Raw genomic sequence first — 24,409 nt, forward strand, 5'->3', positions numbered from 1 at the left:
ACTCTGTGGGAGAGGGAGAGGGTGGGAAGATTTGGGAGAATGACTTTGAAACATGTAAAATATCATGTAAGAAATGAGTTGCCAGTCCAGGTTCGATACACGATACTGGATGCTTGGGGCTAGTGCACTGGGATGACCCAGAGGGATGGTATGGGGAGGGAGGAGGGAGGAGGGTTCAGGATGGGGAACACATGTATACCTGTGGCGGATTCATTTTGATATTTGGCAAAACTAATACAATTATGTAAAGTTTAAAAATAAAATAAAAAAAAAAGACTAATAGAGTTTTGCCAAGAAAATGCACTGGTCATAACAAACACCCTCTTCCAACAACGCAAGAGAAGACTCTACACATGGACATCACCAGATGGTCAATACCGAAATCAGATTGATTATATTCTTTGCAGCCAAAAATGGAGAAGCTCTATACAGTCACCAAAAACAAGACCAAGAGCTGACTGTGGCTCAGACCATGAACTCCTTATTGCCAAATTCAGACTGAAATTGAAGAAAGTAGGGAAAACCACTAGACCATTCAGGTATGACCTAAATCAAATCCCTTATGATTATACAGTGGAAGTGAGAAATAGATTTAAGGGCCTATATCTGATAGATAGAGTGCCTGATGAGCCATGGAATGAGGTTCGTGACATTGTACAGGAGACAGGGATCAAGAACATTCCCATGGAAAAGAAATGCAAAAAAGCAAAATGGCAGTCTGGGGAAGCCTTACAAATAGCTGTGAAAAGAAGAGAAATGAAAAGCAAAGGAGAAAAGGAAAGATACAAACATCTGAATGCAGAGTTTCAAAGAATAGCAAGAAGAGATAAGAAAACCTTCTTCAACGATCAATGCAAAGAAATAGAGGAAAACAACAGAATGAAAAAGACTAGAGATCTCTTCAAGAAAATCAGAGATACCAAAGGAACATTTCATGCAAAGATGAGCTCGATAAAGGACAGAAATGGTATGGACCTAACAGAAGCAGAAGATATTAAGAAGAGATGGCAAGAATACACAGAAGAACTATACAAAAAAGATCTTCATGACCCAGATAAGCACGATGGTGTGATCACTGACCTAGAGCCAAACATCCTGGAATGTGAAGTCAAGTGGGCCTTAGAAAGCATCACTACGAACAAAGCTAGTGGAGGTGATGGAATTCCAGTTGAGCTATTACAAATCCTGAAAGATGATGCTGTGAAAGTGCTGCACTCAATATACCAGCAAATTTGGAAAACTCAGCAGTGGCAACAGGACTGGAAAAGGTCAGTTTTCATTCCAATCCCAAAGAAAGGAAATGCCAAAGAATGCTCACACTACCGCACAATTGCACTCATCTCACACGCTAGTAAAGTAATGCTCAAAATTCTCCAAGCCAGGCTTCAGCAATATGTGAACTGTGAAGTTCCTGATGTTCAAGCTGGTTTTTGAAAAGGCAGAGGAACCAGAGATCAAATTGCCAACATCCGCTGGATCATGGAAAAAGCAAGAGAGTTCCAGAAAAACATCTATTTCTGCTTTATTGACTATGCCAAAGCCTTTGACTGTGTGGATCACAAGAAACTGTGGAAAAATCTGAAAGAGATGGGAATACCAGACCACCTGACCTGCCTCTTGAGAAATCTGTATGCAGGTCAGGAAGCAATGGTTAGAACTGGACATGGAACAACAGACTGGTTCCAAATAGGAAAAGGAGTTCGTCAAGGCTGTATATTGTCACCCTTTTTTTTTTTAACTTCTATGCAGAGTACATCATGAGAAACGCTGGACTGGAAGAAACACAAGCTGGAATCAAGATTGCCGGGAGAAATATCAATAACCTCAGATATGCAGATGACACCACCCTTATGGCAGAAAGTGAAGAGGAACTCAAAAGCCTCTCGATGAAGGTCAAAGTGGAGGGTGAAAAAGTTGGCTTAAAGCTCAACATTCAGAAAACTAAGATCATGGCATCCGGTGCCATCACTTCATGGGAAATAGATGGGGAAACAGTGGAAACAGTGTCAGACTTTATTTTTCTGGGCTCCAAAATCACTACAGATGGTGACTGCAGCCATGAAATTAAAAGATGCTTACTCCTTGGAAGGAAAGTTATGACCAACCTAGATAGCATATTCAAAAGCAGAGACATTACTTTGCCAACAAAGGTCCGTCTAGTCAAGGCTATGGTTTTTCCTGTGGTCATGTATGGATGTGAGAGTTGGACTGTGAAGAAGGCTGAGTGCCGAAGAATTGATGCTTTTGAACTGTGGTGTTGGAGAAGACTCTTGAGAGTCCCTTGGACTGCAAGGAGATCCAACCAGTCCATTCTAAAGGAGATCAGCCCTGGAATTTCTTTGGAAGGAATGATGCTAAAGCTGAAACTCCAGTACTTTGGCCACCTCATGTGAAGAGTTGACTCATTGGAAAAGACTCTGATGCTGGGAGGGATTGAGGGCAGGAGGAGAAGGGGACGCCAGAGGATGAGATGGCTGGATGGCATCACTGACTCGATGGACGTGAGTCTGAGTGAACTCCGGGAGTTGGTGATGGACAGGGAGGCCTGGTGTGCTGCTATTCATGGGGTCGCAAAGAGTCGGACACGACTGAGCGACTGATCTGATCTGATCTGGGTGTGTGCTAAGTCACTTTGGTCATGTCTGACTCTGTGACCATAAGGACTATAGACTGCAAGTTTCCTCTGTCCATGGGATTCTCCAAGCAACAATTCTGGAGTGGATTGCCATGCCCTCCTCCAGGGGATCTTCCCCACCCAGGGATCGAACCCACATCTCTTACATCTCCTGCATTGGCAGGCAGGTTCTTTACCACTAGCACCACCTGGGAAGCCCCTTTATTAGTGGTGCACAGAGGCAAAAGTCAGACAATAGCAAGAATTTTCTAAGAGAAGAGGTTTTTCCTGCTCAGCTGGTTTATTTGAATTCATACTTGAAAAGTTAAGGGAACTTGATGAATAGATCTTTGAGCCTTCTGCAGGGCACCACTTGAGTTGCTCATCAAGCAGAATCCAATCTCTGTGATTCAGTTGTTTTAATAGTGATGTGATAACAGTGATAATCTTATTTGGCCTACATTTAATACTTTAACATTTCAGAGCTATATTGTATACATTATCTTATTTTCTTCTTCTGGCTTTTAGTGTCAGGATGACTTCAAGATGGCTTTTTTTAAAAACCTCTACTCTCTTTAGTTTGTTTCTGAGAAATGAGAAAGTTTAGAAGTGGAAAGGGAGCTCAGTATGATGCCAAAGGTGTTATGCTGTTTTCCTGCAAGACCTACAGAATGTACTCCAGAATTAGCTAATACTGCCCGATGCAAAGCCTTCCATTAAGTCTTGACATACTGTTTGCAACCTTGGCGTTCCACAGAACATTTTGGAAAAAGATGATTCTGCTACTCGGCAATCCAGACCCCTCTTTATAGACTCTAGCAGAGTGTCAGGTGACTTCTTAAATGCTCACTGTTTCTGTTGTTTGTTGAGTCCTAACTCTTCAGTAACTGTTAGGGCTGTTCTTTTCACTGGAACAGAAAGATATTTTCCCTCTTTCTGGGAATGGGTGCTTGCTGTGCTGCCACTGCACAGGGTCAGCTGTGGGCACAGCTGTAGTCCATTGGAATTGTGAGTCCTTGGATGGAACCTCATCCTCCCTGGAGTCCAGTATGGGGAATCACATTCAAAAAGTCCCAAAAGATATTCATAAAGTCCCTTCATGACATCTTAAGCTTTCTGATTTTTAAGACAATCCTTTTTTTGTTGTTGTTATTTAGTAAGTCTAGTCCAAACATTCTTTATATAATTAAGTAAAAAATCTGCCTTCGTGGAACACCCACACAGAAGCTCTAGTTCTCTCTTCCAAGGATGCATCTTTGTTTCCATTAATGACCTTACTGATGTATGTAGAAATTCTGCATTAAAATTCCTGTTATCCTTCAACTTTTACTTATTACCCATCTTCTGGATTTTTAGTGTATGGGTTGCATGACTTTCTATTCTCTTCGTTTCATTAATGCCACAAAAAACAGTTTCAGGGAGAGTCACAGGAGACGTCAGTGTCATTTCCTGGTTATTGAGGCGGCATTGAACTGAAAAGGTTGACAGGGAGCAGATGTTTAAAGATAAACCGTGGTCAGATTTCTGATGTAGAAAGATAATTATGGTGGTAATAGGGGGCATGAAGTTGGGACCTAGGATGAAAGGAGATAAGACAATTAGTTTGGATTATTGTTGTTAATCAATATTGTTTAGACACAGTGACTCAGGGTCGTCATCAGTTCCAGGCTTCTCAATCTTCTCCAAAATGCTGTCATTATCTCAGGTTCCAAAAGGCTATCATGAGAGGCTTTATTAAATAAGTTGTTGAATTGTAGGCTCATTATATGTGTGGATTTCACCTAATGGTATCTAAAAAGGAAATAGGATTTCTCTAGTTGTTCTCAATAACCCCATCCTAGATCCCATTGACTTTCTTTCTTTTGAAAGAAAACTAACCTATATTATTTCTAGAATCTTTCCAAGCATAAAGTTTAAGCATTCTGGTTATTAGTTGCATTTCTCGACTTTATCTTTTTTTTTTTTTTGCCTCACTGAAATTTGAGGTATAGATTTCTGTTTCTACATTTTTCTGGGTCTTGTCTGTTTGTACTTTCTCAGAACATACTTTTATAATCAGGCTTACAAGTATTCTTGGTAGCAGAGTTAGTGTGACATTAGAATTCTGAATCCTCTGACTAGCTAGTGGCCTCTCTTGCGGTCTTCTCTCCTATACTAGACCTTGCTCTCCTCTCTCACTCTACTTCTGGCAATCATTTTTCTCATAATTTTCATGTGGTTCTCCCAGATATAGGAAATATAGAACCCAGGTAGTAGCAGAGTTGTGATATAGTTGATCACAGTGGATTAACACTGCTATATATCTTTCTGTATATTATTTTTCTATCTTATATAAACATGGGGCCCCTTTTACTCCATAGTAAAAATCACATGAGGAGCTTTTATCACTCAACATGAGGCAAGAACATCATTGGTCTCTGAAAAAGGAGGCTCAAAAGGGAAAACATAAGTAAAGAGGTAACAGAACGTGTCAGGCAAGAAGCTGTGATTCACAGCAGTACTTTGGACTAGGCTAGCACACAAGTGCCAGCTGTAGGTAATATTTACTCAATATGGATTTTGAATAGAATTGGTAGTTTAAGGGACATCATCAATGTTTTCTCGTTTGCACATAAGCAGATGCAGAAGTCAGATTTCATTTCTTTGTACTCAAATTAGCAATCAAGGATGATCCATTCCCCTGCTCTTTTAAAAAAATCTTGTATCTTCATATGGAAAAATGTCAAAGAGTTCCCCAATTTTCAAGTCATACTCAGACACATTAGGGTACCCTCAACCTTGGCATAAATGAACAGAGGAACCTAATGTTCATAGTGATTTCCCCACCTCCCATCTCTATCCCAGTTATGAGCCCCCTCCCTCCCCAGAATATTAAGCTTGAAATTAATCAGAGATTTCAACAGAGCAAAACACTCACGAACTCAGCACCGCTTATATCTCAACCATCAGTGATGGCAAAAAGAAGTGAATTGGCATTTAAAACATCCAGTAATAATACAATGGATGCAGTAACCCATTTTTATTCTTTTCCCTTGTAAAATAAAAGCTTAAAGGAAGTGGGAAGAAGAACAATAAGAACCATTTGATACTCATGTAGCATAGTTTACTGGCCATTTTCACACCCTTTTACCTCTTTAATCTTCACAGTTATACAAGGTCAGTGTTACAATTATTGTAATCCCGTTTTAGAGATGAAAGACATAAGCCTCAGAGAAGCTAAATGTCTTTACAAAACACTCTCAGTAAGTAGAACTGTACTCCAGCTAAGTTGTTCAGACTCCACATCTGGTGCTCCTTTGACTCTGCCGTTCTTACTGTGGGCCGTCTTGAGTTTCCAACATGGGAAATTTTGTAACTTGTCAACAAGTTCTTAGCATGAGGATCATTCTGAGAAGCTCTGTAGTAGCCTTCTCTTAGAAGATGATAGCTGGGCCCCTAATTGAAGCCCTGGGGCCCCCATGCTTTGGAGTGCCTTCCTTAAATTTTCCAAACCCTTTTTTGGTGACTGGGCCAGCAGTACCATCCAGGTGGGGAACCCTGAGCCCAGACTAGCACCCATAGCGGTGCCAGCCCTCACTTCTCTCCTTCAAGGCATTCTCTCACCCTCTACCATATATATGGGGTCAACTAGGCACCCTAATGAGCTTTTGGACAGATGCCTTTAGGCTTTTCCTGAGGCCTCGTAGGCTGGACCAGATTCCAAGAGGGCAGATCATTCATGCTGGCTAATGTGACATTTCTTTTGCTGAATTACCTGAGATTGGCTCTCAGTGTGATGCTACATACTGATTTGGGGTGATTCAAATGGATTATATTGACAGGAACCCTGCAAAAATATTTTCCCCAGTATTCTATACATCCTGGGGATGGTCTAATAAGTGGCAGGAACTGTAAAGCATCTGAGATTTTACCCTGGGTACAGGGTAATAAATTAGCCTGCTACAGTTTCATAGAGGCTGGCAGAAGACACACGCCTCCTGGTTAGAAACAAAGGTGAGGTTATTACTCACAGCAGTAGCAGTAGCCAGAACGTCATCTTTTTCTTATGCAAGTTTCTTAAGTCTGAGTTCCCACAAGGTGACATGAAGAAAACTCAGTGGATTGTGTTACACAAGGGGAGTTCTGAGCTTAGAGAACCCAAATCTTTTCTGCCATACAAAAGTAGAGTGTTCCTGTGAAACCTTTCATAAACAGAAATGGTATAAAGCAGAGAAGCAATTACACATCTTGCTGACAGATGCACAAAATGAATGGAGATAAAGAATAGATGTTCACGGATGGAGATCAATGCTATGGAGGCTTGATGGTGAGATTCTGAGTGTAGTGTAGTTCCCGGGGAAGGAGGTTGGTGGTGCCTCTCTCACTGCTTCAAATGTGCACTGCCTCCATAAAACCTCACCACAAAACAAACACTGAACTCTATTTTTGCTTTTCACTTTTGTGAAAGTGAAAAAACCTTTTTTTTTTTTCCCACAAAAGTGAAAATCCTCCTTAAATTCCTTTTGGTTAGTGAAAAACAGGTATTATGTAGCTCTTTTATAAAAGCTAAGTGGCGTAAAGTGAACTTTTTCAAAAAGTGAGGGATCTTTGTAACGCATGCAAGTATGCCTGCTGTTTGCTAAGAAGGAAGATACTATCCCACTCAGTTTTCCAAACCTGTTTGGTATAGAAACATCCTTAAAAAAGATAGTCTAAAAAGGCAATCAGTGCCTATGTTGCCACAATGTGGAGAAACTTGAGAAGCCTGCAGAGAATTGCCGCTCAACAGTAGGTTCCTATTGCTCCCTCTTGATTCAAATGTGCAAGAACAGCCAAATAGTAACCCCAGCCTATCCTGGGATGACCCTAAATCTTCAGGATTGTCCCAGAAGAAATGATTTCCAAAAGAAAAGACTGAAGCCAGGAAAGAAGGAACATGATTATATACCTTGTAGATCTGTATGTAATTTGCCATTTCATGTTGTTTCAGATACTATGGTGCTGCCCATGGGTAGCACCAATTATCTCATGTTTTGATGTGAGAGTTGCTCACCTATACCTGGAATTATCTATATCACTAGTCTTTTACAATGCTTAGAATCTCAACTATTACAGTCATTCTTTCCAGGTACTGTCTCCAGAAGATCCCTGTATAATTTTGTTCTATTCTATGGCAAAGGCAATTCTATAGTCCCTTCACTACCACTAATATATCAGTATGGCTTCAATTACAAGTTTTCAAGTAGCTTGTCTATCTTCCATGAGTATTATGAGAGGAAGGTGGTTTGAATGGGATTATGGAATCAGAAGAAGTGGGGAATGATGGATATACTTGGGTCTGGGGGAGGTACTTTGAGTAGGCTCTCAGGGGGATAAAGGAATAGTTTGAAACCACTGGAGGCAGAGAAAAACTGCGCATTGGGGAGCATTGGGAAAAAATGGCTGGGTGATGTTTTAGGAGGCAACTCCATAATTTATGGGAGAAGGCAATGGCAACCCACTCTAGTACTTTTCCTGGAAAATCCCATGGGCAGAGGAGCCTGGTAGGCTACAGTCCATGGGGTTGCGAAGAGTCGGACACAACTGAGCAACTTCACTTCCACTTTTCACTTTCATGCCTTGGAGAAGGAAATGGCAACCCACTCCAGTGTTCTTGCCTGGAGAATCCCAGGAACAGGGGAGCCTGGTGGGTTGCCATCTCTGGGGTTGCACAGAGTCGGATATGACTGAAGCGACTTAGCAGCAGCAGCCACAATTTATCCTGGAGCCTATCCTGCTATTGGACTTTAAGAATAGATCTTAAAATGTATTTTTTGCTATTCCATCTCCTTAGTTTTCCTTGGCTTTTAAAAAGAATGTAGGCAGTACATTCTGAAATGAATGTCAGGGGAGCGTTTTTAAAGGAGCAACGCAAATGCAGTTGTGTTTGCTCACTTGTCTGTCAACGTCACCCTTCTGTTTCGACACCCAGCTCAGCATCAGCTGTGTGCACTCTACGTGCAGACATCTTCAGCCCTGCCAGCACTTGCTCTTTGTGGCTATCACCTCTTTGGCCATCCTGCTGTGCAGATGCTGCCGTCAATGACTTGGATGCAAAGCAGTGATATTTACATTGATATGGTTAAGTTAACTTTGTGGTGGTGAAAGCCTCAGTTTTTCATTTCCTGGCTGGCATTTGCAATGTGGAATTGCAACACTGCATTTACGTGCATTTTTGCTTTAAAATGTTCTGTGGTGTTGCAACATTTGAGAAATTCCCACAGACCCTTAATCTTCCTACAAACACTGGTTTGTAAGATGAGGGCCAAGTTACTATCTCAAAGTAATATCCTGTGCCCTGCTGCATAATTCTGGTTTTCGTTTGTATATCTTTAGACTGTCCCTGTGCTGTCTCTTAGTTCATTTCACTCTGGAGGATGCCAATAAAAGAATGAAGAAAAAAGATTTTTTTTAATATTCTAGTTTCTTTTTTTAAGAGCAATTGAAGTTAAAGCTACTTTCCCTATTGTTTTCCATGAAATTGCATTTAAAATATTTTATTAATGCAAAGACATGCATTCAAGACTAAGGACCAGTGAAGAGTAGCCATGGCAACCAGGAAGCCATTCAGGAGGTAAAAAAAAAATGCAGTAAAGAGTAAGTGTTTTAATCCTTAACTTTAATCCCTTTACTTCCTGTTCTCAAAATGAAATATAAATCAGGCACCATGGAGTGCCGCAATTTTTCTCTGAAAAGGATGTTGGCAAAAGAGGATTAGTAATGGACAGACGTATTTAAAGAATTTAATCACACAATTTGTTGTAAAACTTTTGAGACCACAAGTGACCAGTTCCTTTGAGTGGTGTCAGTGAGAATCTACAAAACATACTTTGAAACTGATTAGAGAGTTGGCACAGGGGGACACCCCTGTTTGCTATTATTGTTACATCATTTCAGCCTGTGGTAATGACATGAGAAACCAAGGAATTTGCTTGGTTTCCCCAGTGGGGTGGTAGAAGACTGGTGGGGGGAGTGTCTTATTGGTAGAATAGAGATATTCTTTTGATCTTCAAATACTAGGGAAAAATTAAGTCGCCTGTATTTCGAATACTACCTTTCCTTGAAGTTTGATTACTATGGGAGCTTCACAAAGATGTGTGCTTTCCATTGTCAACAGACTCTTGGGTTTCTGCTAAAAAGCACAGACTTTGCTTTCTGTGGACAATAAAACAGAATTCTCAGAAGGATAAATTATTATTTCTTAGTGTCTATTTTTTGTTTGTAAGATTTGCTTTTACATGGAGCCCTGCTGATTTCTTAATTTCTGTTTAAAAATAAAATATCTATATTTTCCCCCTTAAAGTCAGACCTAAAATATGCCCCCTACACTGGCTTTAAATGTTGATTGACTCTGCAGCACATCTGTTTTCCCTTGTTCTACTTTGAAGGATTATGGGGATAAAAGGGCATATGTCTTTTGATGGCACTTTTCCTTTCCTCAGTATATGTGCTGTGTGTGTGTGTGTGTATACACATGTATATATATGTATATACATATTTCTAGAGGGCTAAAAGTTACCAGCGCACAGGGCTCTTTACAGAGATCTAAAGTAGCTACAACTTGTACTAGCTCCTTGCATTGTCAGAATGTGAAGTTACTTCCAATAATATCTTCCCAAGGGGGTGCTAATAATAATGACAGACAAGCAACATGAGGACTAGAGCATTTGAGAGTGGAGTTAGACACAGCAGACCACTGAGCTTGGAGTTCCTTGTAGACCTTGAGAATGAAAGCATACATTCTAAGTCTTGTAGATGGCAGAACATCTGGGGAAGAAAAGTAGCATCATGTTCTCCAGCTAAGGGGACAACGTGCAATACTGACAACACCTGTTTCTGCTTCCTCAGTTTGACCTAGTCTCATCTCTCCCCATACTGTTAGAACCAGCAAGGTTAGCGTAGTCTTGGACAGAGTTTCTGAGATGTAATGTCACACCCACTGTGCCGGCAGCCATCATTATCCTTCCTTGCTGTCTTTGGATGTTTTACATTCTAGTCTGCATTTCTAGGGTGTGGTAAGTTTTTTGGAGAGAGAGTTGGAGTTCACTGCAGGGGGTGGATAAGAAGAAAGACCAAGTAATGTCAGTGTCCAAAGGAGGAGAAGGCAATGGGACCCCACTCCAGCACTCTTGCCTGGAAAATCCCATGAATGGAGGAACCTGTGGGCTGCAGTCCATGGGGTCGCTAAGAGTCAGACACGACTGAGCGACTTCACTTTCACTTTCCACTTTCATGCATTGGAGAAGGAAATGGCAACCCACTCCAGTGTTCTTGCCTAGAGAATCCCAGGGACAGGAGAGCCTGGTGGGCTGCTGTCTATGGGGTTGCACAGAGTCGGACACAACTGAAGTGACTTAGCAGCAGCAGCAGCAGCAAACATGAAAATAACTTTGGCAGAAGCTGCAAAGACCATAGGAGGTATCTAGAGGAGTCCAGTCTCAGGCTTTACTCTAAAGAACTTCTCTGAACCAGGCCTCCTTTTCCGTGACCAAAGAGAAGAGCTTCATTTCACTGAAGTGTTAGAAGTTCATGAGATTCATGCATCATTCTAAGATATACAGTCCTCAGGTGAGAGTGGGAGAATTACCTTCAGTAAAATTCTTCTATGCCTTGACAAAAATAATACCATGGGCATGCTCTTACTTTGGTTGGCATTACCTCAGGGGTGAAGAGATCCTGGAACCGCTAAAAGCTGAATGTGGAGCGGTGACCAAGGTAGACCAGGGCTACAACTGGTCACTTACTCAACCAGGGTCCAGAAGATGGAGGGTCTTGTCTGCATGTTGTCAAAAAGAAGGCTAGAGCATGTCATTTCAAGTCCAATCAGCTTGAAATTTCCATCTTCTGCTTCTCAACTTTATGCTGGACCTTGAATCTTTAACAGAGGGTAGAAAGTTGGATTTGTTCCCAGCCCTTCCAGGTGAATCAGAGATGGGAAATACAAAAGTAATGAATGAACATTTCCTATTAGAAAGATTGCTCATTTACACTTTCCAATAAGCAATATATAAATGTGAATAAATGTGAAATCTGGTGTGAACAGGGACTGAGTAGTATAAGAAATTAAACTTTGCAAGTATCTTAAAAAAAAAAAAAAAACTTCTGTTAAGATTTCACTTGTTTAGTTCCTGTTTTATTCTTAGTTGATAATTTGGGTATGCTACCTCACTCTTTTTTTTCCCCCTTTGCATTGCAATTAAGACATGATTTTATCTGTCTTTTGGGGCTGCCCTAAAGAATTAATAAATCCTTAGCAGCTATTGATTTGTTTGTCATTCATTCCTTTATTTGCTCACACATTTCTCCAAACACTTACAGAGTACCTTTCATGTGAAAAGAAACACTGTTTTAGCTTACATGATTAGACAGACATGGTTTCTATTTACAAGGAGACTTTGTATCCTCTGTGACACAAACACACATATATAATGTATAAATAAGTATTACAGAATGTAGAAAACCACAGTACTATCAGAATGATACAGAGCAATTGCTGTTGCAACGTCTAAAAAGGAAGAAATTATTATGGAATGAAAATATGCGAGACGACTTCGAAGAAGCAGTGACATTGAATTGGACCTTGAAGAATATGCAAGATATAGTGTAGATATGCAGAGTCTGAAGAAAAGGGGCCTCCAGATGAGGGAAGCGTGTGGCCAGAAGGACAGCATGAGACATGAATGCGAATGGACACCAGGTAGAGAGGAGGATGTGTTGGCTCTGTGTGACACAGGCAAGGGCCACGAAAGCACACTGCTGGGGGAGAGCCCCCTATTAAACCTGTGAGTTTGGGCCATGAACAGTGCTTGGTGGAGAGTCTCTAGAGGGATCTGAAGCAGGGGTGCTGTTGTCAGCAGTGTCCTTGGGGGAAATTAAACTGACTGCTGAGTAGAGGATGGATGGGAGAAGAGAAAGCAAGTGCTCTCCTTTGAAATGACAGCCTTCAACTTTCAGAAGCAAGTATTTAAAAATTGTCCAAACACTGATCTACGTGAAAATCAGCCTTAAATCTTTTTCAGACAATCTGTTTCAATTAAATGAAAGGAAGGAAAAATAACTTCTGCAGTTAGTCTCTCCCCACACTAAACTGTAGCATATGAAGGGCTGTAGTCAGAAATCAATTCAAAGGAAGACAATAAGAAGCTGGGAAGATGGACGGGGGACGTAATTACTAGATAGCTGGCTGCTTTAATTAAACCTTGAGAATACTTGAATAGAAAGAAAATGCCACACTTGACTGCATGGGATGGAATGTGTGTGGTCACATTAGGGCAATGAGCTGGTGTCAGGAGGAATTTATGAAGCCGTGATAGAAGCAAACCTTTCGTCCTCCTTTGAGTCTTTACAGCCTTATAACCCGGCCTCAAAGGGTAAAGGAGGATGTCTTTCCTGGTTGCATGAAATTCCATGTTAATATTTCTGTATTTGTCTAAGAAAGAATCTACCCTTCAATTTAAGGTTTTTAGATGTTTCTCCAAATGCATTTGAATCTACCTTGACTATGTTCAGTTGTGTATCATTTTTCCAATGAGAAAAAAAAGCAGGATTCTTGGTGTCAATTTTAGAATAATATTGACTTAGGAAGAAAGTGATGTTTTCACAAATGTAAACAATGCAGAAAATCCAACCTGCATGCCTTTCTGATTTCAACATACTTTTGACTTTAATTCTCCAAAAAAGTTGGCTTAAAGCTCAACATTCAGAAAACGAAGATCATGGCATCCTGTCCCATCACTTCATGGGAAATAGATGGGGAAACAGTGGAAACAGTGTCAGACTTTATTTTTCTGGGCTCCAAAATCACTGCAGATGGTGACTGCAGCCATGAAATTAAAAGATGCTTACTCCTTGGAAGGAAAGTTATGACCAACCTAGATAGCATATTCAAAAGCAGAGACATTACTTTGCCAACAAAGGTTCGTCTAGTCAAGGCTATGGTTTTTCCTGTGGTCATGTATGGATGTGAGAGTTGGACTGTGAAGAAGGCTGAGTGCCGAAGAATCGATGCTATTGAACTGTGGTGTTGAAGAAGACTCTTGAGAGTCCCTTGGACTGCAAGGAGATCCAACCAGGGCATTCTGAAGGAGATCAGCCCTGGGATTTCTTTGGAAGGAATGATGCTAAAGCTGAAACTCCAGTACTTTGGCCACCTCATGTGAAGAGTTGACTCATTGGAAAAGACTCTGATGCTGGGAGGGATTGGGGGCAAGAGGAGAAGGGGACGACAGAGGATGAGATGGCTGGATGGCATCACTGACTCGATGGACGTTGAGTCTGAGTTAACTCCGGGAGTTGGTGGTGGACAGGGAGGCCTGGCGTGCTGTGATCCATAGGGTCGCAAAGAGTCGGACACGACTGAGCGACTGATCTGATCTGATTTAGGATAGCTAGATAGTTGTACACATTTTGGTAAATAGGACATCTATATAAGTATTAAAATCCTCCAGAGTATTCTGAAAATGTTTTGTTGTTGGTTTTGATTTCTAATATAATTGGATTTGAAAAAGTCCAACTAGAAAATTGAGTAAAAGCTAACTACAGTCTTCTACGATAGAATAATTTGAATAATATTCATTCTGCAAAAACTGTGCTAATATCTTCATTAAGGCACTGTTTGGCCCCAGACTGAGTTGATGTGGCTAAGCAATAACAAGTATCAGTCCTAACAATTATAATAGTTTTTCTTCTTGAGCAAAAAAAAATAATAATAACATTGTACTATGCTAGTCACTTCCTGTTGATCACCTTTTGTAATCCTATAATAACCCCATATTGTTGGTGTTATCACCACCATTCTACAGAGGATAGTTTGGAAGCCTTTCAAGGTTAAATATCTTGTCAAAGGCGATGTGTTAGTGGGTAGCAGAGATGAAGTTTGAACTTTTATCTACGTGACCCCAAAGTCTCCATTGTTTTTCCTTTGTCATATTGCTGTGTTATTGTATGATAATAATAAAGAGAAAAGTATCTAAAGTTGGATGGGAGAAAAAAGAAAATAAAGGTACATGTAATAGAGTGCTACAAATGTTTCCACACTGGATATTAAGGGAAAAAAATAAGAATAGAAATAGTAGTTAGCGTGTGTTAAACGTTGACTTATACCATTACTGGTGAAATAGCTTATTATCTCATGTTACCTGTTATCCCCAACAACAACCTTATAAATTACCCACATTGTACAGAGAAAACTGAGCTAAAGATATTTGTTTAACTACTTAATAGTTGTCTAACACTTCATAAGTAAGGGTACAGAAGCTCAAATCCAGGTAATTTTGGGTCCAGAGCCCATACTCTTATTTTTCACGACCCATATCATAAACTATTATTTAAGTGACTGTTAATGGCTTAGAGAGCTGTTAATGTCTGTTAATGTCAATACAGTATGGGCTATTTTCCAGAGATAACTCACTCTTGGATGGAAATTTAGAATCATCATTTAACATCATCTTTGATGTCAGAGAATATTTTCATTAAGTTTGTAAATGGCCCTGAAATGGGGATTGTGGTAACCAGCTGAGTGATAGAATCAAATGAAATGCAGCCAAGAGCTTCTGTGCCACCAAATGGCAATGGATCTTTAAAAAGCTAGCTTCTGAACATAAACAGCCGTCAGAAATAAAGAGCATCACATATGAAAAAAGATCTAAGAGTTTTACCCAATGGCAAGTTTTACTTGAGCTGCACTATAAGCTCTGCAAGGGCAGGGAACTAGGTTATTTTGGGCATGACTTTATCTTCTAGGCCTAGTATAGTTTGGGGAGCACAGTAAGGAATTCAGTAAATGGAATGAGTGAATGAGTGAATAGTATAACATGGATTTTAAGAAACGATTCTTTAGGTTGAATTGATAGAAGTGGAACGTTTGGAACAAGGGATGTGTTTGTTCTATTATACTCTCTCCTGGTCAAACAGCTAGTTCACTGTATTAGTACTGGGATAGCATTTGCACACTTAGCTACCAGTGAATTCAGTGTTAAGAGAAACTGGTGTGGTGAACGTAAGAACATGCTACACGAGAAAGCAGGGACTGACATTTTAGATGACTTCTGCATACCAAGCAGAGTTTCAAGAACTTTCTAAATATTATCTAATTTGTTTCTTAAAGCAACCAAGATGGCTCAGTGATATCATCTTCATTTTACAGAAGGGAAACTACTCTCCGACAAGTGAATGTATCTGCCTTGGATCACTTGGTAGCTGAACCACAATTTGTCAGACTAAGAGACCAAAGCTCCTCATACTTAACATTACTCTTATCTATATTAAAAACTAAAGATATTCAACCTGGAGGGAAAAAAAAACAACTGCTAAGGAAGGACTGACAAATAAACTAAATTACAGCCATTTTTAGGGCTGAAATTCTGTGATACTGCAGCATTTCGAGGCTTCTTATATATTAAAAGAAATATAAAGTAGACCATGAACAGAGTTATTCTATGTGGTCAGAGGGAAGAGGGGAAAAATAAATTCCAGTGAGTGGAAATTATGGGAGGCAGATTGCAGATCAACTTGAGGTAGACCTTCCTAATGACCAGACCTATTTAACAGTGGAGCGCAGTGAGTTGTAAGAAAGTGAGTTCCCTGTCTTTGAAGGGATTTAAGCAAAGGCTGAACTGCCACCATGATATGCAGTAAGTTGGCAGTTTGCTATCCTACATTTAAATTTAAATTAATTAAAATTAGGTTAAAATAAAATAAAGTTTGCTTCCTCAGTTGCACTAGCTACATTTCAAGTGTTTTTTAATCACTTGTGACTAATGCCTACAAACTAGTACTCTACAGAACTTTTCTATCATCCAAGAAAGTTCCTTTGGACAGCATTATTATAGCCCTGGTGCATAACATTTGTTCTTCTTACTCTGAAATTGTTTCATCAATCACCATTTTTTACTAGATAGCCAGTAATTATGTTGTATCTATATAGGAATTTATTTTTCATGTCTCTTATTGAGGCATATACCCTGGTATGTATATCTATTGAGATATTTTGGCATGTTCATGAAGACAAAATGTTTGGCCTCTTGAGTCAGTGTTCACCAAATAGGTACTTCCTATTATAGAAATGCAAGGTGTCCAGCTGGACTGTACCTCTTGTTCACGAAGAAGTTTCTTCTAATACTCTTTTTCTAAGTCTGCACTCTCATTTCTTTTCTTCTTTGCAAATTGGTCATTCCCAGAGGAAATGAGTTTGATAACAGATTGTTGGAGATTAATTACCTATGATATGCCAAAGCCACTTCATAAATGTCAGGGCTGAGGAAGCCCTTAGAGAGAGAATTTTTCGATTCAACTGGAAATTAATTGTAATTAATATAATAGGTTAATTCATTGTGATTATTTTTAAGCCTTTTGGTAATGAGTTAATTCCCCAGGATCCACATTGTTCAAAGTGTTATAGAGAATGCTTGATGAGAATGTTCTGGTACTAAACCTTAACCCTCTGAAAAAGAATCCTATTTGATTTTTCTTCTGGCTGAGTTTCTTCAGAAACATATTTTGGTGGCATTTGATTTCTGGAGAACAAAGGAGTCCCTGCAAGATGATGCATAAACATGCACAGCCCAGATAGAGGATGCTCATTGGAGAAAGGGAAAACAAAAGGCCTTTGATTGTACCTCTTTCTCTTTGGAAGTATGTCTTGCTTCAGAATAACAGAATGCCTTTGCTCTTGGAATAAAATGTAATGGAACCAAAAATTGAAGAATCTGGGCCTTTTTCCCTTTCCTAATTATTTCCACTTGACTCACTTAATCTTGGACGATTATTCAATCATATCTGAAATGAGAAAATGATGGGAGTAGAATTTCCGTCTCTTGTTTCAAGAGCTTATAAACATTAACAGAATAGTCTTGAATAAAAAAACAAATACAAATCACAATTGACGGTACCTTGTTTTTAGCTATTAGGAAAAATCCCTGCATTGTTAGGGAAGCAGCTCAAGTTACCAAATGCGGGAACCTTGTCAAGACTAGATGCGTGATTTCATTATTAACGTTGAAAAACTATCATTTAGAACAAATATTTCATAATGGGAGATTGTATGCAAGCTAAGGAGCCAGTTTGTTTACTTGTACCTGGATAGGCCAAGAAATTAAGCCCTAAAATGGGTCATTAATGATCAGGATTATTAACACTCAAAGATTCACAGGTTGGTTTCTGAGACTCAGAGATGTCTCTTTTCTTCCTAGTATGTCCGTGAACCTTACTGCAGGTTTACAAAGAGAAAGTGTGAAAGAGTGAAAGTATTAGTCACTCAGTCGTCTCCTACTCTTTGAGACTGTAGCTCACCAGGCTCCTCTCTCCATGGGGTTGAACCTGGGTCTCCTGCACTGCAGGCAGATTCTTTACCATCTGAGCTACCAGGGAAGCCCCCTATGAAGAGAAGGACACATGCAATCCTAATAGGTTGCTGAGGGCTAGATCAGGACTGAGTATGAAATAAAACTCCTGATAGTTGGTACTATCTGAAATGAAAGCTAACTGCCAAGGTAAGGAAGTTGCCTGTTACCATAGGGAATCAAACAGAGTCTGAGAGCCATCTACTGGGGTTGCTATAGGGCAGTAGTACGTAAGACAGAGGTTTGGCCCTAGTGATGTCTGAGGTTCTTTTGAATGCTAATTATTCTTGTAAATTAGGGTTTTGTTTTTTAATTTAGACTCCACAATTATGCTTTTAGTAACATCCATAATGCCCCAGGGGCTTCCCAGGTGGCACAGTGGTAAAGAATCCACCTGCCGATGCAGGAGACGCTAGAGACATGGGTTCAATCCCTGGGTCGGGAAGATCCCCTGAAGAAGGAAATGGCAACCCACTCCAGTATTCTTACCTGGAAATTTTCATGGACAGAAGAGCCTGGTGGGCTACAGTCCATGGAGTTGCAAAGAGTTGGACATGACTGAGCACACAGGAGAGATAATAACCCAGAACACCCTACTTTCATTAAACATATAGTTACTATACTATACCTGTGTGTGAGCAGAGCAGGAGCTGAAGAAAAGGAAACAGTATGTGTGTGTGAGCATCTATGAGTGCTGCTGATTGGCTCTCTGAATTCCTGAGACAAATAAAAAGGATTTGTGGGTATTTACTAAGTGTGGGTGCTCCCAGAAGCAGACTGTGAGCCAAAGATCCAGGTGCCTGTGATTTGTTAAAGAACTGCTCCCAGGAGAATACAGGAGAGGCATGAAGGAAGGGGCTAAAGCTATAAACATGTACGACCCTACTGGGAGCTCTGGAGTATAATTTACACTTCAGAGTTTGTCCCACTTTGGCGCTAAGAAGCACTGGTTGATCATGCATTTGTGTATTGGTTGGGGGGGTGGGCAGTGTCTGTTAGCTGTAAAGTATGCAGAAGCTGGGGGGTGGGCACAGTAAAGTTAGGAGACAGGGCAGTTCAGAGCTAATCCAAGGGATCAGAAGGGATCTGGGCAGAGCAGCAGCAGCCTTTCCCATATAGTAACTATGATCTGTATCTTCTGGGGCTTCCCTGGTGGTGCTAGTGGTAAAGACCCACCTGCCAATGCAGGAGAAAAAAGAGACATGGGTTCAATCCCTGGGTCGGGATGATCCCCTGGAGGAGGACATGGCAACCCATTCCAGTATTCTTGCCTGGAAAATCTCATAGACGGAGGAACCTGGCAGGCTACAGTTCATAGGGTCACACAGAGTCAGATACAACTGAAGTGACTTAACATGCACACATTTGCTGTATCTTTTAAAATTCTCCTTCAGGAGAGGTAATTAAGACATGACCAAGTGTGTTTTTTAAACACATCCACACACCACTAGAGATTGTAGCATCCTTTAGATAAAATATTGTGTCTCATTCTTACAAATCCAGTTGGCACTGAATGATTTACCCAGATGCTGGTCCCACCCTGCCAGGTGCCATGGGGTTTTGAAAGTTAGAAAGGTAGTCAGCTAACCAGGTCCTTGTGGACTTCATAATAGCGCAGACTAAACTCATAACAAGAAACAAAGCCTTAAACATATATTCAGTTGCAGGTTGTTGAGACCAGACTCTGCAGCTCTCCATATACCATGGGAGGCCCTGTGTGGGCTGACCTGGTCAGAGGGGGATTCATTCATGAGGGAGCCATAAATTGGGTCTTAGAGAAATTCTACTGGGAGGAGGGAAAGCCATTCCAGGCAAAAGGAATGAACAGCATAATAAATGGGATGTTTCCAAGACAGCGAAACAGTGCTCTTGAGAGGAGCAAAGGGTTTTGTTGAGGCCTTGTAGAAATACCTATCTTTGGTATGTGGTGGAATCACATCACAGAAACTCTTCTTGCCTTCTTGTCTTTGCCTTTCGGGACTGGTGTCCCAAATGAAAGGAGGGGATATTTGTTTCTTGTATGTAAAGAACAGTAAAGGCTCCGTAAAGGGCATGTCCTTGCTGTCCTATAAGGGCAAGTATTAAACTGGGGTGCACATTTTTAACCCTTTTTATCCCCGCAACAGTATAAAAATCCAAATTGTTCTCATGATATGAACTTCATGTAACCATTTATTATTAGGAGATCTGAAGGGAAACATAATGAGAAATGGTTACATGAGGCTCATGTTGTTGTTTTTCAGTTGCTAAGTCACATCTGAGTCTTTGTGACCCTATAGACAGCAGCATGCCAGGCTTCCCTGTCCTTCACTATCTCCCAGAGCTTGCTCAAACTCATATCCATCAAGTTGGTGATACCATCCAACCAACTCATCCTCTGTCGCCCACTTCTCCTCCTGTCCTCAATCTTTCCCAGCATCAGGGTTTGTTTTTTTTTTTTCCAACGAGTTTGCTCTTTCCATCATGTGGCCGAAGTATTGGAGCTTCAGCTTCAGCATCAGTCAGTCTTTCCAATGAATATTCAGTGTTGATTTCCTTTAGGATTGACTGGTTTGATCTCATTGCAGTCCAAGGGACTCTCAAGAGTCTTCTCTAGCACCACAATTCAAAAGCATCAATTCTTCAGGTCCAACTCTCACATACATACATGTCTACTGGAAAAACCATAGCTTTAAGTATATGGACCTTGGTTGGCAAAGTGATGTCTCTGCTTTTTAATATGCTGTCCAGGTCTGTCATGGTTTTTCTTCCAAGGAGCAAGCATCTTTTAATTTCATGGCTGCAGTCACCATTCACAGTGATTTTGGAGCCCAAGAAAATAAAATGAGGTTCATGTCATAAAGTCAGCTTGGTTTTTATAATCCCTTATTTCTGCAATTCATTTTCTCTTCTCATGACCAGAAAAGTCTCATCTCTTCTAATCGGCATTTTCTTAGAGCATCTTCTTATCAGGATTCCTGGTGGTTCCAAAAGTGTGGTTCCCAGACAACAACATCATCATGACCTGGGAACTTCACAGAAATGAACTGCAAACCCACTGAGTCATCAGTTCTGCAGTGGAGCGTAAAGGTGATTCTGATGCATGTCCAGGTTTGAGATTCACAGTTAGAGGCCATCCCCCATTGAAAAAGTTTCATGTCCAGGTTTGAGATTCACAGTTAGAGACCATCCCCCATTGAAAAAGTTTCCTCTATCTTTTTTATATTCTTGAGAGCTAATAAGATACTGCTTTATATAAATAATTGGATTTCTCACTCCAAATATAAAACCATAATATAGATATATGGAAAGATAGCCTCTGTGTGCCATATAGATATATGGAAAGATAGCTCTGTGTGCCTCCTACCTTACCCATTTGATAATTCCTGGGTGGAGAACGTTTAAGAACCTTAAATGATCTGGAAGTCCTTTTCTTTGTCTAATAATCTGGGAGAGAGAGAAGGATACTAAACTTAAATACCATTACTGCATTTCTAAGCATATGGCCCTGCTTTGGAAATTTTGCATAAGGTCTTCAAGGACCTTAAGCAAAAAAAAAAGAAAAAGTCCTTGAGGCTTGTTCAATTTAAGAAGCACTTTGTAGAACCATGTCTAATCCCAGAGAAAACCAAATTAACTCTCACCACAAAGTTGTATGGAATCACACTCTTGGAAAACATGAATACTTGTTGTAGCTAGTGAAGAATTGCCTGCCTTTAACTCCAGAAGTAACCGTGGCCGTGAAATTCCTTGGAAAGACCTCATCAATACTCATGTCTGTAAAACCCTAGAGTAGTTGGTAATAGAAAGCAGAGAGATGTTCATGTCTACTCTTAGTAGAACATGTGGGCCCCAGATCACATTTTAACAATGAAAGATAAATTAGAAGTGATCACCAGAACTCATTCTAAGGCTTGATTTTTTTCCAGTTTTTCTTACGTGGCATGTGTTAGGTTAGTACCAAAATATCAAACATACCTTCCAAAGGCCCTGAGAGAGTTAGGCATTAACTCAGATAATCTTGGGCAGACATTCCAATGTGGCAAAGCTAAGGAGATTATAATTGTCTCGTTCACTACATGTGTTAAACGCTGCTTCCCTAAACTTAGGGTCGCTGTGCCATTTTCATATTCTTGGACTAAGAGCTGGACATGTATTTGTCTCTTCATAAAGCTTTTTCAGTTCCAAGAAATACTGTTCTCTAAATAGTAACTTACTGATGTTTTGTATCTGTGTGTATGTTTTTCTTTCTGATCAGAGTCATTGTGCTGGCAACAACCAGCTCTCCACATGGGAAAGCCCGTTTGTAGTATTTGTCAGTTTCATAGTGTAAATGCTATCAATATGACGTCATTGCAAGTTTGGGAAAAGTAGACACAATCGGCATTCTTAGATTAGTGCAAGCCAGCTCCAGCATATCACTGGAATGTTTGGAAAACTGAGGAAAGAATAAAAAGAAAACAGAGGAAATAAATTCATGATACTGCCTTGAGGACAAAAACGATTTTTAATATTGAATTATATTTCCTTACAGTATTTTAGCTGTGTTTTAACATAATTGTTATCACTTTGTATACATAAGTTTGATTTGCCTTTGTATTCATGAATATCATCCTAATGGTTGCATAATATTCCATCAAATTGATGTAGCGTCATTTATCAGCTGTAATTAGGGCTTCCCTGGTGGCTTTGAAGGTAAAGAATTAGGGCTTCCCTGGTGGCTTAGAAGATTCGATCCCTGAGTTGGGAAGATCCCCTGGAGAAGGGAATGGCTACCCACCCCAGTATTCTTGCCCAAAGAATTCCATGGACAGAGGAGCTTGTCAGGCTACAGTCCATGGACTTGCAAAGAGTTGGACATGACTGAGTGACTGACACTTTCACTTTCTTAGACATTTAAGTAATTTTTCCTAATTTTTAATATTGCTATAAATAGTGCTGTGTCTCGGAGAAGGCAATGGCACCCCACTCCAGTACTCTTGCCTGGAAAATCCCAGGGACGGAGGAGCCTGGGAGGCGGCAGTCCATGGGGTCGCTGAGGGTCGGACACGACTGAGCGACTTCACTTTGACTTTTCACTTTCATGCATTGGAGAAGGAAATGGCAACCCACTCCAGTGTTCTTGCCTGGAGAATCCCAGGGACGGGGGAGCCTGGTGGGCTGCCGTCTCTGGGGTCGCACAGAGTCGGACACGACTGAAGCGACTTAGCAGCAGCAGCAGCAGCAGCAACAGTGCTGTGTCTCACTAGAATGGTGAATATAAAGAATATAAATCTTTGTTCACTTTTCTGGCTATTTCCTTAAGAAATTCTAAGAACAAATAATTTCAATTATGAGTCTTAAGAAAGTAATCCTCCAAATCACGTGGAAAGTTTGTAACAATGTACACTCCAACCAACAGTGTTTTAGGATGCTTCTCTCACTCTACCTTCACTACAACTACCTCTTTTGTAAAGTTTTGATAATTTGATAAATTTTTTAAAAGTTATAGCATTGCATTTATTTCTTTGCAATTGTGCTGAATATTTTTTAGGTTTATTTTCATTTTTGTTTCTCTTTTTTTAAAATTTTTGTTCATGTGAAGTGCTGCACAGTGAATTGGTCCCTTCCCAGGAGATCCTGCTGTCTACTTCCTCCCTCACTCATTTGATAATTTCTAGACTGGGCGTGTTTCGAAGCTTAAATGATGTGGGAGGCCCTTTTCTAATCTACTCATCTGAGAGGAAGAAAGAGAGGGACACTAAGCCTGTTCCCTCTTTCCCCCGCTTATACCTCGGCTTTTTCCTGTTTCTCTACTCCGGGCCCAAGACTCCCTCCACTCCTGCCTTACTGTTCGTCACATAATCCAGACACACCACAGGACAAGCAAGTCCTTCCTCCATACATCTGCAGGGCTCACTCCCTCACTTCTCTCAAGGCTTTTTGCCAGTGCCATCTCCAATAGACTTTCTCTGACCCCCCTATCTCAGGTTGCCATCACTTGTCTCTAACTCATTGTATTTCTTCTATCACTCTTCTCTATAGCATTTATCACTATCTGCTGTGTTATGTATTTCATTTGTTCATCATCTGCTTCCCCTCTAGAGTGTAAGTTCCATAAGACAGTATCTCTAGAGCCTAGAGAGTGTCTGCTCCTGCTGCTGCTAAGTCGCTTCAGTCGTGTCCGACTCTGTGCAACCCCATAGACGGCAGCCCACCAGGCTCCCCCGTCCCTGGGATTCTCCAGGCAAGAACACTGGAGTGGGTTGCCATTTCCTTCTCCAATGCATGAAAGTGAAAAGTCAAAGTGAAGTCGCTCAGTTGTGTCTGACTCTTAGTGACCCCATGGACTGCAGCCTCCCAGGCTCCTCCGTCCGTTGGATTTTCCAGGCAAGAGTACTGGAGTGGGTGCCATTGCCTTCTCCGAGAGAGTGTCTAATGCTCATTAAATAATTGTTGAATGAGTAAGTATACTCAAGTC

General features: G+C 40.6%; 1 protein-coding gene across 4 annotated transcripts in view; it reads left to right on the forward strand.

Annotated features, from left to right (window-relative positions):
* Positions 1–24,409, forward strand: part of GLIS3 (GLIS family zinc finger 3) — a 499,909-nt gene that overhangs the window by 395,819 nt on the left and 79,681 nt on the right. The gene's annotated exons all lie outside the window — the stretch shown is intronic.

The sequence above is a fragment of the Bos javanicus genome, chromosome 8 (genome assembly GCF_032452875.1).
Source record: "Bos javanicus breed banteng chromosome 8, ARS-OSU_banteng_1.0, whole genome shotgun sequence".
Lineage (NCBI taxonomy): Eukaryota > Metazoa > Chordata > Mammalia > Artiodactyla > Bovidae > Bos > Bos javanicus.